Consider the following 13,430-nt stretch of genomic DNA (forward strand, 5'->3'; position numbering starts at 1 on the left):
GGAGGGAAGGAGGAGGGGTGTCACTGTCCATTTTTTTTTTTTTTTTTTACTGATGCAGAGGAGTGCAGCAGCAGCAACAGTGGGGTCTCCAGTGGGAAAATATCAGCAGCATTATGAAGTGGGCTTGAGCCTGCCATCACTATCAATGAGGGGAAGAGGCCCGTCAGAGCACACAAAGGGGGAAAAGACACAATCCCAGACAAAGAATAACGCGAGGGACGGAGGGAAGGAGAGAGGAAAAAAGCGAGAGAGGGAAACAACACATAAGAAAGCGAGAGATGGACAAAGAGAGGGATTAAAAAGCATTCCAGTTAGAAATGGAGGAGACAGTGCAGGAAAGAGCTAAAGAGAGCACGAATGAGAACCTTAGATAAACCACCACAAACACACGGGCAAATTGAAAGAGATAGTAAAAAGATAGCGAGCTGGAGAGGGGAAGACAAAGATGGAAAGACAAAGAACCAGCAAAAAAAAAAAAAGGCACAGGCCAAAGAGAAATGAATTAATGACTTTATCGAATGAGGTAAAGAGGAACAATAGAGAGAAAAATAGACAATAGGAGTCTCAATTCGAAGAAAGGGGGGGGGGGGGGAAGCGTCCTGTCAAAATGGCACATCAGAGTCTGCATGTGGCACCACTTGATAAGACGCGTCGTTGCCACCTTCCATGCTGGCACCCCGAGTGCCCCCCGCCTTTCCCAACCATCTGTGCCGCCATACAAACACACCAAGCTGTCCGTCAGCGGCTCTAGCTCGCGACAACAGCCAGTTTTGTGACATCAGCCCCGGAGTCCGGCTCCAGATGACAACGCGGGGCGCCCGGATCGGTGACATCACCAACCCACAAGTGAAAGGTGCCATACAGTTAGCTCCCACAGAGGAGGATTTGAGTCATGTGCGCCATGGCTACAACCGCAGCGACCTAATGGTTATTCTGGGTTGGGCACAGAGAGAGAGAGAGAGGGCGAGAGAGAGTTTACTGGGACTGCCGAGGAGCTGATCGACTTCACGACTCTCAAGTTCCGCTCTCCTCCCACTTTCCTCTCCCTCCATCTTTCCATCTCAAGCGGCTGTGAACAGCTGTGGGTATTTCAGTTCGTCTTACACACCACCCAGCAGGGTAGCACCCGCTGGCCAGGAATGACTGACATCTGACAAAGAGGAGATAGGCGTGGAACACAGCGTGGCAAAGTTCAGCACAAGGATGAATGACAAGTCGAAATCCGCTCACCAAGAATAGAACCCTAAGTCCACAGCGATAGCCTCTTGACGTCTCGGAGGAAATGTGTGAAACGATGGTAAAGAACAGGGTTTGGTTACAGTCAGTCGGTTCAATAAGGTCAGCTCGGGCTGTAGTATTTTCATTGACAACGGATTCGTCAGATTCCTTTAAGAATTTAGTTTGAAAAATGTGAAAAGAAATAGTGAAACCCAGGCATGTGTAACATTACACCCAAACTTTGGGCCACATATGGACGGAGCACTGGAGGCATATTTAAAAAACAAAGCCAGCAGAGGAAAATGGACATTTGAGCAAAGATTAAGTGCAATAGCAGAATAATTTGAATTAAATCAGACTGAAATATTTAGAATAAAAGGTTTCTAAGCGCAATGGGAGACAGTTCATTTAGCTTGTTGTCTTTCTTTTCTCTGTGTTCAACAATAACCCGTGTTTTACTACGTCCTGTCAGTAATGTCCTTAGGTAGTGTGATCCTTGCTTGAGTTGTACAACAATGAGTTAGTCACTGTGTATTTTAATAATTAATGTGATATAAGAGGCTGCAACAAGCCCGGTGCATTCTGGGTGATCTTTAGAGCAAAAGTGAATTCCACAGATCAGTCATATAGCAACAATTTGAAAAACATGTGTTCCCTTCTTCTGCATATACAGCATAGAAAAGACCATCTTTTCAGCGGTGAAATACTTTTTTGATAAAGTATAACTTATCTATTTTAATGAATCCATTATTTAAGAATTGTTATTGTGAAGGAATGTCTTCACATATTAATTTAGCATAACTACAAATACAGGCAATCCTCAACCAATCTTTTGCAGTATGATCTCCCAACCTGTTTTTTTATGCGTATGGTGTGCAGATGTCTCGCCAAAAAAACTTAATAAGGGACTAAAAAGTAATATATCCATAGCAACACATCAATTATTCCAGATAAAGAGCGCAAGGGGTGACAGGTAATGAAAAAAAATGAAATGGTTACAAGATACAATAGGTCAGAGACAAAAATACATTCTCTCGCACACACACACACACACACACACCGACTTATCACAACCTCGATATCCGGGTGATTTTTTGCACTGCCTGGCACTATATAAGAGAAGCTATAACAGTTCTTCCTTCGTCCCGGGCAAGTATCCAAACAGCCTCCACGGGCTTTGATGAAGTGTGCTGTCATGATGTCAGCCCACCTTGGTCTCTAGCTCACCTGGGACCTCCCTCACTCCTAACAACTCCTGGCTGGGAGGACAAAAACAGAAAAAGGAAGAAAAAACTGGCCTCGTCATCTACAGCCTCTGCTTCTCACTTCTCCTCACTCCTTCCCTGACCTTGCACTGTAGCTAAATAAATAATAACAAAAAACTCAGATATGGATACATTTTTATCTCATAGACTCTCCTCTGTTCTCTCCTCCATCTCCCTCTCCTCTGGCTGTCAGCAGGTTAAAAAATGGCTCGGCACTGGTGAGGGAGAAACAATTACTCATGGCGCAGGCTGTATAGACATTAGATGCTCTGTACTCCTCTGCGATCTCAGGGCCATGTGTTTCTAATTAAACGGTGCACCGGAGGAATTATCAAAGCTCACGATTGCATAATGAGCACTGGCAGGAAATCTGCGGGCAGGAAGTGACACTTTGTCTCAAGAGGCACACCGTGGTTAAAATTAATTAAAATGGAAGCATGTCTCGAGTGTCCGGGAGAATCAGTCGTTTCTGTTGCGAGAGGATTCCCTGATTATATCTTCAGAGGTGTTTGGACGACATTTACTTTAATTCTAAAACCTGTTATCAAGATGAAGTAATCAATTCAAGGGGGGGGGGGGGGCTTTTACAAGGCTGTTTCTATTCATAAAAGGCAATTCTGCCTTCAGATCCAATTTCTATGCTTGTGCGATGATCACTATAACACCTACCCTGTTGTTCCTCCTCGCCAGTGTTCCTCGTTCATCACACAACACCAGTTGGCCGGAGACCGACGCGCTCGGTGCTGCTCGCCAAATGGAGGCATGTGCACAGAGAGACTCCTCTGCAGTAGACGTCGGGTCAGCTTTTGTGAAGCATCGCACACAAGCCTCGCACACGCATGTGCCGACCACACAAAGGACACGTGAACGCACACTTAAAAAATCTCCGTCTCCATGGTGATTGTTTTAGTGCCCATCTGCTTCTGTGTTTGTTCCTTGTGTTAAAAAAAAAAAACACACACATACAAAAAACAAAAACAGAATGACTTATTCATATAACCACAAGAGAATTTTCTCTTTTTCTACACAGGCATTCTCCGAGCACCATAAATGAGCACAATAAGTACCCAGAATGCAACAATGAGAAATAAGTACGGGGAACAAAGAGTTCATAAATTCCTTTTCGATGCACACACACTGTTTTGTTTAAGCCGGTTCTGGTTTTTTGAGGAGGATCGCTGAAGCCATGATTCACATGTTCGCCGAACACTGTCCAAGTTGAAGGTTTACACTTCTAACAAGGAGGGAGTCTGGAGACGGATGCCTGCTCCACAAATGTCCATTTAGATCACAGAGTCCATCTGGTGGACACAAGGAGGATCACATTCACGCTAATCCTGTTATTCTAATGTTTCATGCTGAATCCAGCCAGCTCTTCAGTGTCTGTACGACAAAGGGGTTCATCTGTCACGCAAACCTATGTAAAAAGTTCAACCGGGACACACACACACGCACACACACAGAAAACGTATACAACTCAGTATGAAAAGCAAGGAAGACGCCAGGAGTAATGTGAGGCATGTGTGTCCGAGACGGTCCTGACTCCATGTAATGTGTTGCATGGATCCTGTGTGTGTCTCTGTGTTGGAGTGTCTGTGCGATGGTATGCTCGTTGTAGTCATCCAGAGTTTCCTCCACACACACACACACACACAGACACATACATACAGTTACACTTACACACTTGTGGTCAGAGTATTGGTGAAACTTTCCTTGCCACAGAGTAGAAGCAGCTTCCCAGTGTCTGCTGAGCTGTCTGAGCACCAAACCACAGTGGAAGTGCAGGCTGCTACCAATAAATATGTGTGTTCATGTAGTTTAGGATTAAAATCTCCTATAGGGGGGTCGGGGGGTAAAGTAAGCTAATTTCTTTGCCGACGATAGGCCCTGAGTCACTCCTCACAAAGACACGAGAGTTGGCGTTGATATCGGGGTGTAAAAGTTATAACCTTGAAGGAACTTTTTCATCCACGGTTGGGAGGAGCTCTTCATTTCAGACGTCAAAATCACATTCAGACCTTCAAAATACACGGTGAAAGTAACACTGACAATATATTCATTTAAACCGAGGTCTTTCTAAGCGAACTAATCAGCTGTGGCTACATTTTATAACAAAGAACCACCACTCTTTTTGTGGATTCCATCACTGCATCGGGCACGAAGGGAGCAGAGCGGGGCTGCTGATCCTCTTCATCGATTAGTCGACTAAGATATTTAGTCCATCGGGCATTTGTTATGCTTTTTGCAGGCGGAGTGCAAATCCGCACATCTCTGGTAAACCCGAGATTTAAAGTGTTCCTTTCTGTCGACTAAGAATTCTTCGCAGTGTGCTCACCCCAGTGCGGAGTGCTGAGCTTCTTCATATCCTCCTCTGGAGTGCTACCTGCTCCATGAAAAACCCTGAACCTGATCTTTCTTTATAAATGACATCAGCTTGTAATCATTTTATTTACAGATGCTCCACAGATGGGACGCAATGGCCGCCGCAACATTGAAAATCATGTTCACTGGATGAATCCTGATTCATCGAGACACTTCTCTTCCTTGCCAGTGTCGAGAAAAAAAAAGGACATCCAGATGGAAAGACATGCGGCGCTCCCACAGCTGCACACCTCCGGGCCTGACACGCACCTCTCTGTCCCGGAGAGAACAGAATTAAGGCGGACGCTTCCAGAACAGTATCGCACTCCCATGGGATACCATGCAGCTGCATAGCTGCTTTGGAAAAGTTCAAATTATATTTAAGACCGAAGATGAAAATAAATGGCTTGATTGCACCGCTGCTGTGAAACTGTCAATAAGAATATTAGTTTTTGTAAACACATGATTTCCTGGTTGGCCATGGCATGAGGACATCCATATGGGTGGTTTACAGTGCTCTGACTGGATGAGAGGTACTTCAAGACTTTGCTTGGATGGAAAACAGGATCCTTGAGGCAGTAATGACTGACATGAACGATGACAGATGCCAGCGAAGTGGAAGAAGACAAATTGTTGGAAGGGATGCAACAACAATCTGTATTAGGGTTGATGATAGGCCAAGATATTAAATGTCAAAACACTTTGAATCAAAGAGATAAACGTCAGGAAATAATAGTAATATTGATTTTCTGACATGGACAGGAAACATTTAAATTGTTGTTAGCGAGTGGTCCCATGTACTTTGTATTACCGGCTGGAAATGTTTAAATCATGCGAGTGGCAAGAGAGAATAATCCCTCTTAAAAAGGTCACTGTTTTTGAGTTTTTGATGATTACTAGAGCCAAAAACGGAAAAAAAAACCTGCCTCCATTGAATCATAAAGTTTTAAAGTTTACTTTCCGATAAAAGTGACGCTTAGCAGAAATCTTGCCAACAGTTATGCAAAAATGCCAATCAGCAAACGAGTCTGCTCCCTGAAACGAACAATGTGCATCACAGTATGATGCCTGTGAACATTCTCGATTTATGCATTTTCAAAGTCCAAACATCCTTCTCCTCTCTATCAACAAATGTGCCATCTGTCTTTATTGCCTCTATCTTGACTCAAGGCCATGGCGCTGTGATGGCGGAGTGTTTACTTCCTATAGGGCACTCCAGAGCCGCTATTCTGATTACAAACTCTCCTTCTCCGTTTCTGTCTCTGAACTCTTGGAACTCTCACGACCAAGTCAAGGTCGCTCCCATGCTCTCCTCCAATGCCATCAATCTCACGGGGAGGAACAAAACTTCCTCTCACGCTATTTGGTTCCTGTGTCCCACCCCCTCCTCTTTTTGCGCTGATGATAAATACACTTCCATCCAAAATATTGTATCCGCCGATTCCTTTTCCATTCATCTCGGAGCGTAAACAAACACAGGTTGACAGACTCTACTATTCTTATACAAGTTGTATCCTTTCTGGCTCACAGCCCTGCGTTTAAACCGACGCCGCTGCTCTTCATTACAAAAAAAAAAGCTCAAGTCGTGTTTTTTATTGTCTGGAAAGGTAGATATTACTGATATCATGTGGAGATCTCACACAAGCAAACACAAAACTGCGTATGCCTCAGTTGTGCACGCACGTAACCCCAAAAAACTACATCTGGTGAACACATAAACAAAATAATGTTTCTTTTGTTATAAAATATTATGTCTGTCTGCAGTTTCTTCTATGTAGTTACAGCCTGTTTTGTCTTTTTTTGTACACAAAACACCATAAAGTTATGTTTGTCGTCGTGCATTCTAAATGACAGATCAATCCAGGGTGTAGAGACAGACGACAGCCAGCTTGTAAAAGTGTACAGACTCCAACCCACGCTTTAAACAGGAATTCAGCCCGTATGAATTACAGTGTAACGACACCGTCAGTAAACGCCGACCGAGCCACGTTAAAGTACAGACACTTGGAGCATGCAATCCAATAGCCTTGTTGGCCCGCTTTGCCACATACACAACACAACATCCATCAGCCGTTCCCGTGACCCAACACGCACTTCCCTTCGACTCCGCGCTGGGAAAAACGAGCCCGTCGAGTCACAGTGCAATGTAAGCAAAAACTGAGCACATTGCCACAAATCACAACAATCTGTGGGTGTCACGCAAACACAGAGATACACAAATCTAGATTGTGTAAGCACGCCGATTTAACTGTCGTATTATTCAAAGCGGTGGATTCTGGTCGAGTACACAACAGGGCATCGCTCTCGACTTCGTGAAGTTCACATCACAGGACGTTTTCCTGCTTTATCTCGCTTTCCCCAGATACCTCCATGGTACCGCCATGGTACCTCCATGGTACCTCCATAGTACCGCCATAGTACCTGCACTGAAGGGGCGATGCATCACAATGTGGTTGGGTGACCTTGTGACCACCCCGCCGTCTGTTTGGTATCAATCGACACCCTCATCAGCATGACGCTCATCATCATTATCAGACAGCAGGCTTTTGAAACGCCGTCTTGAAACACTTTCTACAGTTTGTTTCCATCGAAGCTCACTCTCCCACGGACAGAGAAACTCCTACACACCCACACACACACCACAGAAACCACAACTGTGGGGGTACTGGGAAACCATTGAGAAACATTGAGAGGTATGGGGTATGCACTCGTAGATAAAAAGTGCTTGGTCAGTGTAACCATAAAAACAAAAGCTGCCATGTCTTCCTCTCACAGACTATATGGACGTGGTGTGACATCACCAATAGGTGTTAGAGGGGACGATCAATATAAAGTCTGAAGGTGGGTTTATGCTCGGTGACATTTTTGGCTAGTGACCCCTTCACATGAAGCTTTGTCTCCTCACATACCCTGGTAACAGATCGCATTATGTGTATGAGTCCTGGCCATTTAAAACAAAAAGCTTTAAATACTTTAAATGATTGATCAATTCGGAATCAAAGAAGTCAGATGAAAAATTAACGTAATCTTTTGAATTGTTTCACGACCCCTCAGATGTATCTTGCTCATCTCATTTCAGACTTTAACCACGAATAAGACACACATTTACGAAATGAACAAATGAAGCCCTAATTTATTGTGGAAAAGAAGTGATCCCCGAATACACTCAAAGAGGTTGATGCAGGTCAAATACTTCCACACGCCCTCTTCTTGCCGACACCTTTGATCCGTGTGTAAACCTGCTGAACTGCGATGTGCCGCAGGCCGGATGCATACCCGTTGAGGTGAGTCAGAGTCTGAAGGTCAACGCAGATTTAGAGCTCAGTTCTGATCCGCAATCGCAAAATGTCGGATTACAAATTGAGAATTGGTCCAAACCTTGTGACCCTGTTGGAGCTACGAGAAGGTGAGCGGTTAAAAAAAAACTGGCAACACTGGACAAGTACTATGTCATAGTGTGGAGGTAAATGCATGCACCTGGAGTTTGTGTACAGATATGTCAGCCTATAATTTAGTCTTGGGATCTTGCTTTGAAGTCCATTTCCAGATCCCGTTAATAACAACAAAAAGAGAAATGCAAAGTGACATTTAACCTAATCCGAGCCACGTTTGAGAGCGGCGTTTGTAATCAAAATGGACATAACTTCAAAGGCCTTCTCCACAAAGTGTTGACATTTTTGTTCACATGGCCTCTGGCGCGTCTCGTCCGCTACAACGGCCAGACAAAAACCCAATCCTCAGACACTGATGTAATCCTAGTTTCGGTGCAGAAACACATTGTATTAGTGCTCTTAATGCAGACACACACACACACTCACACACGCACGCACGCACACACACACGGAGGCGTTTTCCAGAGCCGCGCCATCACAAGGAATCCTGAAGCAGACGTGTGCAACTTCAAGCGAACATTCAGCACAACACATGTTGTAGAAGTCCTTTCTGCACATATTGAACACAGGTGTTATGCCAGAGGAGTTTTTTTACGAGACCTCAACAAGTACACAGATACAGGTGAAGAACAAAAATTAGAGTGCATGGACATAAAATTCCTTCAACTACAATTTAGAGGCGACATCAGTGCATTCTGTTGCTGCTCGCTCCAGGAATGATTTGCTTGATCTCTGCACATGGAAACCCTGTCCTTCGATAACTGCCCAATTAGAAATATCGCCCGTGCAGCTACGATGTGTTGAGGAAGGAGGGCGTAAGAGACCCGTGACGCAAAGAGGCCTCAACACATGGGAGCGGCGGATCTCCAGCTGCTCCTAAATTCAGCCTCCTGGGTCTCTTCTGGCATAGGGTGTAAACCGCATGCTAATGTGTGCAACCCCTGTGGGTGTGTGTGTGTGGGGGGTTTCATTTCGTCAGTATCAGTGTGCCCTTTTTCTGCATCGCAGTGTGTGTGACATCTGCAGGAAATGGGAGCCTTCCTCCTTGGGCTGATGAAGACAAAGGGACTGACAGACTCTCTGGGCTCACTGAAGCCAAACTGTTGGAGAACATCCAAACTCTTTTCAAACTTTTTGCCCTTCCTCCTAAACGGGTGACAGTGATGGATCGCTCTGAGCCGACACGGTGTCTTGTAATTAATGTGGAGCAGTGAGGAACCGAATAAAAAAGGAAAAGGTCGCGCTTCAATGACATGTACGTAGGTCATATGGCAACAATATAGCACAAACAATAATGCACAGATGATCTGTGTGCACGGCATGGTGTTTAATAAACGGAGACCTTCGCCTAACAAGACCCCGAAACCACACAGAACTTCACTCACTCAAAATGAATAAATGTGGTTTGATCTGGGAACCCTCCCAGATTTTGCAGAATTATGAGCGACCCCACATGTAATAAGTGCTCGCACAATGTTCTCCACTGAAGCCCACACACTTCCTGATAATATAACCACCTTTTAGTTGAGTCAACTAAGTTCTCCGTGTACATCCCTGGAGCAAACTTGTTGTACTTTTATGTTTATCATTCATTTTATTTATGTATGATTTCAATGGTTTTAAAACTAAAAGGAACAATGTATACTCTTTCCAAATAATTACTTTTATAGTCATTGACATCTATCGGCTAAAATAATGAAAATAAATCATCCTTTTTTTATTATTTAAAACAATTTATCAAAACGCTTTTAAATCCAAGTCGAATCATAATATCTCCACTCGTCCTCTTCTTATATGTAGTTAGGTGTTGGTAGGTGCCACAAAGCTGCCAGTGCCAGTAGTCACAGGAGTGCCACCACTAGTCAGAGATGTGTCACTAATAGTCATGACAGCACCATTGTTGGCCAATGGTGGGTGTTCAGTGTGGCCTCTCCGGAAGTCAACAACAATCTCTTTGGTCTTGCTGTTGTTCAGATGGAGGTTGTTGTCTCTGCACCAGGTGGTCAGAAAGCTGACCTTCTTCCTCTAGTGGGTCTCATCATCTTTTGTGATGAAAGAGACTAGAGTTGTGTCGTCTGCAAACTCGACCATGTGATTGGTGCCGTTGGTGGTTTTGCATCAGTCAGCAAGGTGAAGAGCAGTGGACCGAGCACACAGCCCTGAGGGGCCCCTGTCCTCAGTGTGTTGATGCAGACACATACTGCTTGTGGCCTCTCACTGAGAAAGTCCAGCAGCCAGTTACACAGCGAGGTGTTGAGCCCCAGCTGGTCAAGTTTGCAGATGAGTTGTTGTGAGATTATGTTGTTGAATGCTGAACTAGATTCTATGAACAGCATTCTCACATATGAATCTAATAGAGTTTAATTCTGCTTTCAATAAAAAGTGCTGTTGAAACTTGCTATATGTAATGTATGTGATGGTTAATCATTTAATAATAGGCACATATTAAGTTACACATTAAAGCAAAAAAATTTGCTGAATAAATAAAGCTACAGTTGTCATCAACAGAAGGTGATAGAGTATCTGCAGCAATGGTCACTTTAGATAGATAGATAGATAGATGTATACTTTATATGCAAAGTCTGACGGTGTGCTGCATTCTATCACCTGAAAATGGTTGAGGATCTTTTACATTTACATTTACAAGCATTGAGCATCCCAATTTATTCTAAAATATACCTAATTTGACTTTGGACACAATGTAATATATATTTATATTGTTGGCACCTTTAAAAGGTTAACCTTTGTATTGTTTAACATGTGTGTACCTCTGGTGCCACCTGCAGGCCAAACGTTTTTTTCCTCTATTTTTAATCAGTGCTCTGTATTTCACATTCTTCCAATGTTTTAATATGATTATTTATATGATAATAGTATTACTTTAGTTCAATTACATTTAATGTTTGTCTATCAAACTAAAAGCAATGAAAATTATAAAATAATCAATTAATATTTAGAAATAATTTAAATGTGTCACCTCTAAGAAGGGCTTCACAATATCACTGTTATTGGATAAATATCACTGTAAAGTAATACAAATTAATAAAGTTCACAAAAATAATAAAGTAATAAAAAGAAGAAAAAATAGTAATAAAAGTAATTTAAAAGTAATAAAGTACAAAAGTAATAAACAGTACAAAAGTAATTAACAAGTATAAAAGTAATTAAAAAGTACAAAGGTAATGAAAGTACAAAAGTAATGAAAAAGTACAAAAATAATAAAAAGTACAAAAGTAATTAAAAAGTACAAAAGTAATAATTAAAAAGTACTTAAAGGACCCATATTATGCCCATTTTTCCACAAGTTGATATGGTTCCTTGGGGTCTTAATGAAATGTTTGTAACATATTTTGGTCAAAATACCACAAGAATCATTTCAAACAGCACCCTTTTTACCCTGTCAAAAACACCTCCCCACAGATTAACCTGTTTTGAGTGCCTGTTCCTTTACATGCTAATGAGCCAGCTCCCCCCTCCCCCCCCCCTCCTCCACGAGATGCGCTCGCCTAGCTGCTGCCTGCCCAGCTAGCCATTACCTTTGTAGAAATATGGCTACTGCAGATGAAGATAGCGTTGTGCAACCATATCGTTTTGAACCAGAGTCAGACCCTGAACAAGAAGAGGCTCCCGAACAAGTTCGAGAAGTTAGGGCTCAACAGGACGTTTCTGAATGTCACTTCTACATTTTTTTTTTTTTACATTGGCTAAGGTCTCACAGCATAGTGGTGCTAGAGATTCGAGTACGTGGATAGTTTGTGCATGTATGAGTATGTAGTAAATACAGTTTGTTTATGTAAGTTACTGTTTGTGAAAGTGTTTGTGTAAATGCAAGTAACGGGAACGCCATAAAGATATAAATGCTCCATGAGTAAAGTTCCATCTGTAAACTAAAGTGTTATCTGACAACAGTAAGTGACCAAACAGGGGCGGGGGTAACGTTTTTACCTCCATTAATTAGCGTTTAAACCTTGTTTACTTATTAAATCGTTGTATTTAATGACTTATGACTTATTTGATGACTCATGTCTGTAATATGAAAACAACTTTCAAATAAACTTTACCTGCAAAGTTGTGGTGGGGGGCGGTCCAAGGCCATGTAGCCAGACTCCCTACATGGGCGTGCTTCAAAATCTAGTAGACGTTGGTGGTGATCCCATTTGACGCACTCAAGCATATCGTTTCTGACATAGAGGAACCACAACAAGCCGCGTGGGGGTTTTTTCCCCAGCGTTTTTGTGTTGGGAGACATGCCAGATACCCAAATTAACGCATAGAAGCACTAAAAAAGTGGAATTTTCATGTCCCCTTAAAAAAGTTATTAATAAGTTAAGTTATAAAAAAGTTAAAAAGCACTTAAAAAGTAATAAAAAAGTTTTTTAAAGTAATAAAAGTTAGTTATTCAAAATAAAAAAGTAATAAGGTACAAAAGTACAAGAGTAATGAAAAAGTACAAAGGTAATACAATTACAAATGTAATGAAAAAGTAATAAAAAAGCAACACAAAAATTTTACTTTTTCATTACTTTTGTACTTTTTATTACTTTGTACTTTATTACTTTTTAATTACTTTATTATTTTTTAATAATTTTGTATACTTTTTATTACTTTTTTTCTTCTTTTTATTACTTTATTATTTTGTATAACTTTATTAATTTGTATTACTTTACAGTGATATTGATCCAATAAAAGTGATATTGATCCAATAACAGTGATATTGTTCCAGTTAGAGCAATCCAAAAACTATTCAAGCCCTACTTAGAGGGGACACATTTATTGATTCACTGGTTTACTGAACATTGTAACAGAATATTCATTTTTATTTATTAATTTAATGTGTTGGTGTGCATACGTCTTGAAGGCCTCAGTGCGCTTCCACTCTCCTCTCTGAAGCGTTAATGACCTGTCCAACATGTTTATATTCTCAGAACTCATCAAGAAATATGCTTGAGTGTTTTATTGAATGCAAAACCAAAGTCGAGAAAGGTGGGTGACAGAGTGCTCAGTGGACCTCTGGGATGCTTGGCTCTTTTGTGCATTCTTCCCCAACCATTCAGTCGGACCAGGATTTCCAAAAAGACACAAGCTGCCCGAAGATATCGAAAACCAGAAATAATGGATAGGGAAAAGGCCTTTAATCATATCTCCCAAAACCAAAACGCTAGAGCAGCCAGAGGACGGTGATCACCACAGTAGT

The sequence above is a fragment of the Pseudoliparis swirei genome, chromosome 10 (assembly GCF_029220125.1).
Source record: "Pseudoliparis swirei isolate HS2019 ecotype Mariana Trench chromosome 10, NWPU_hadal_v1, whole genome shotgun sequence".
NCBI lineage: Eukaryota > Metazoa > Chordata > Actinopteri > Perciformes > Liparidae > Pseudoliparis > Pseudoliparis swirei.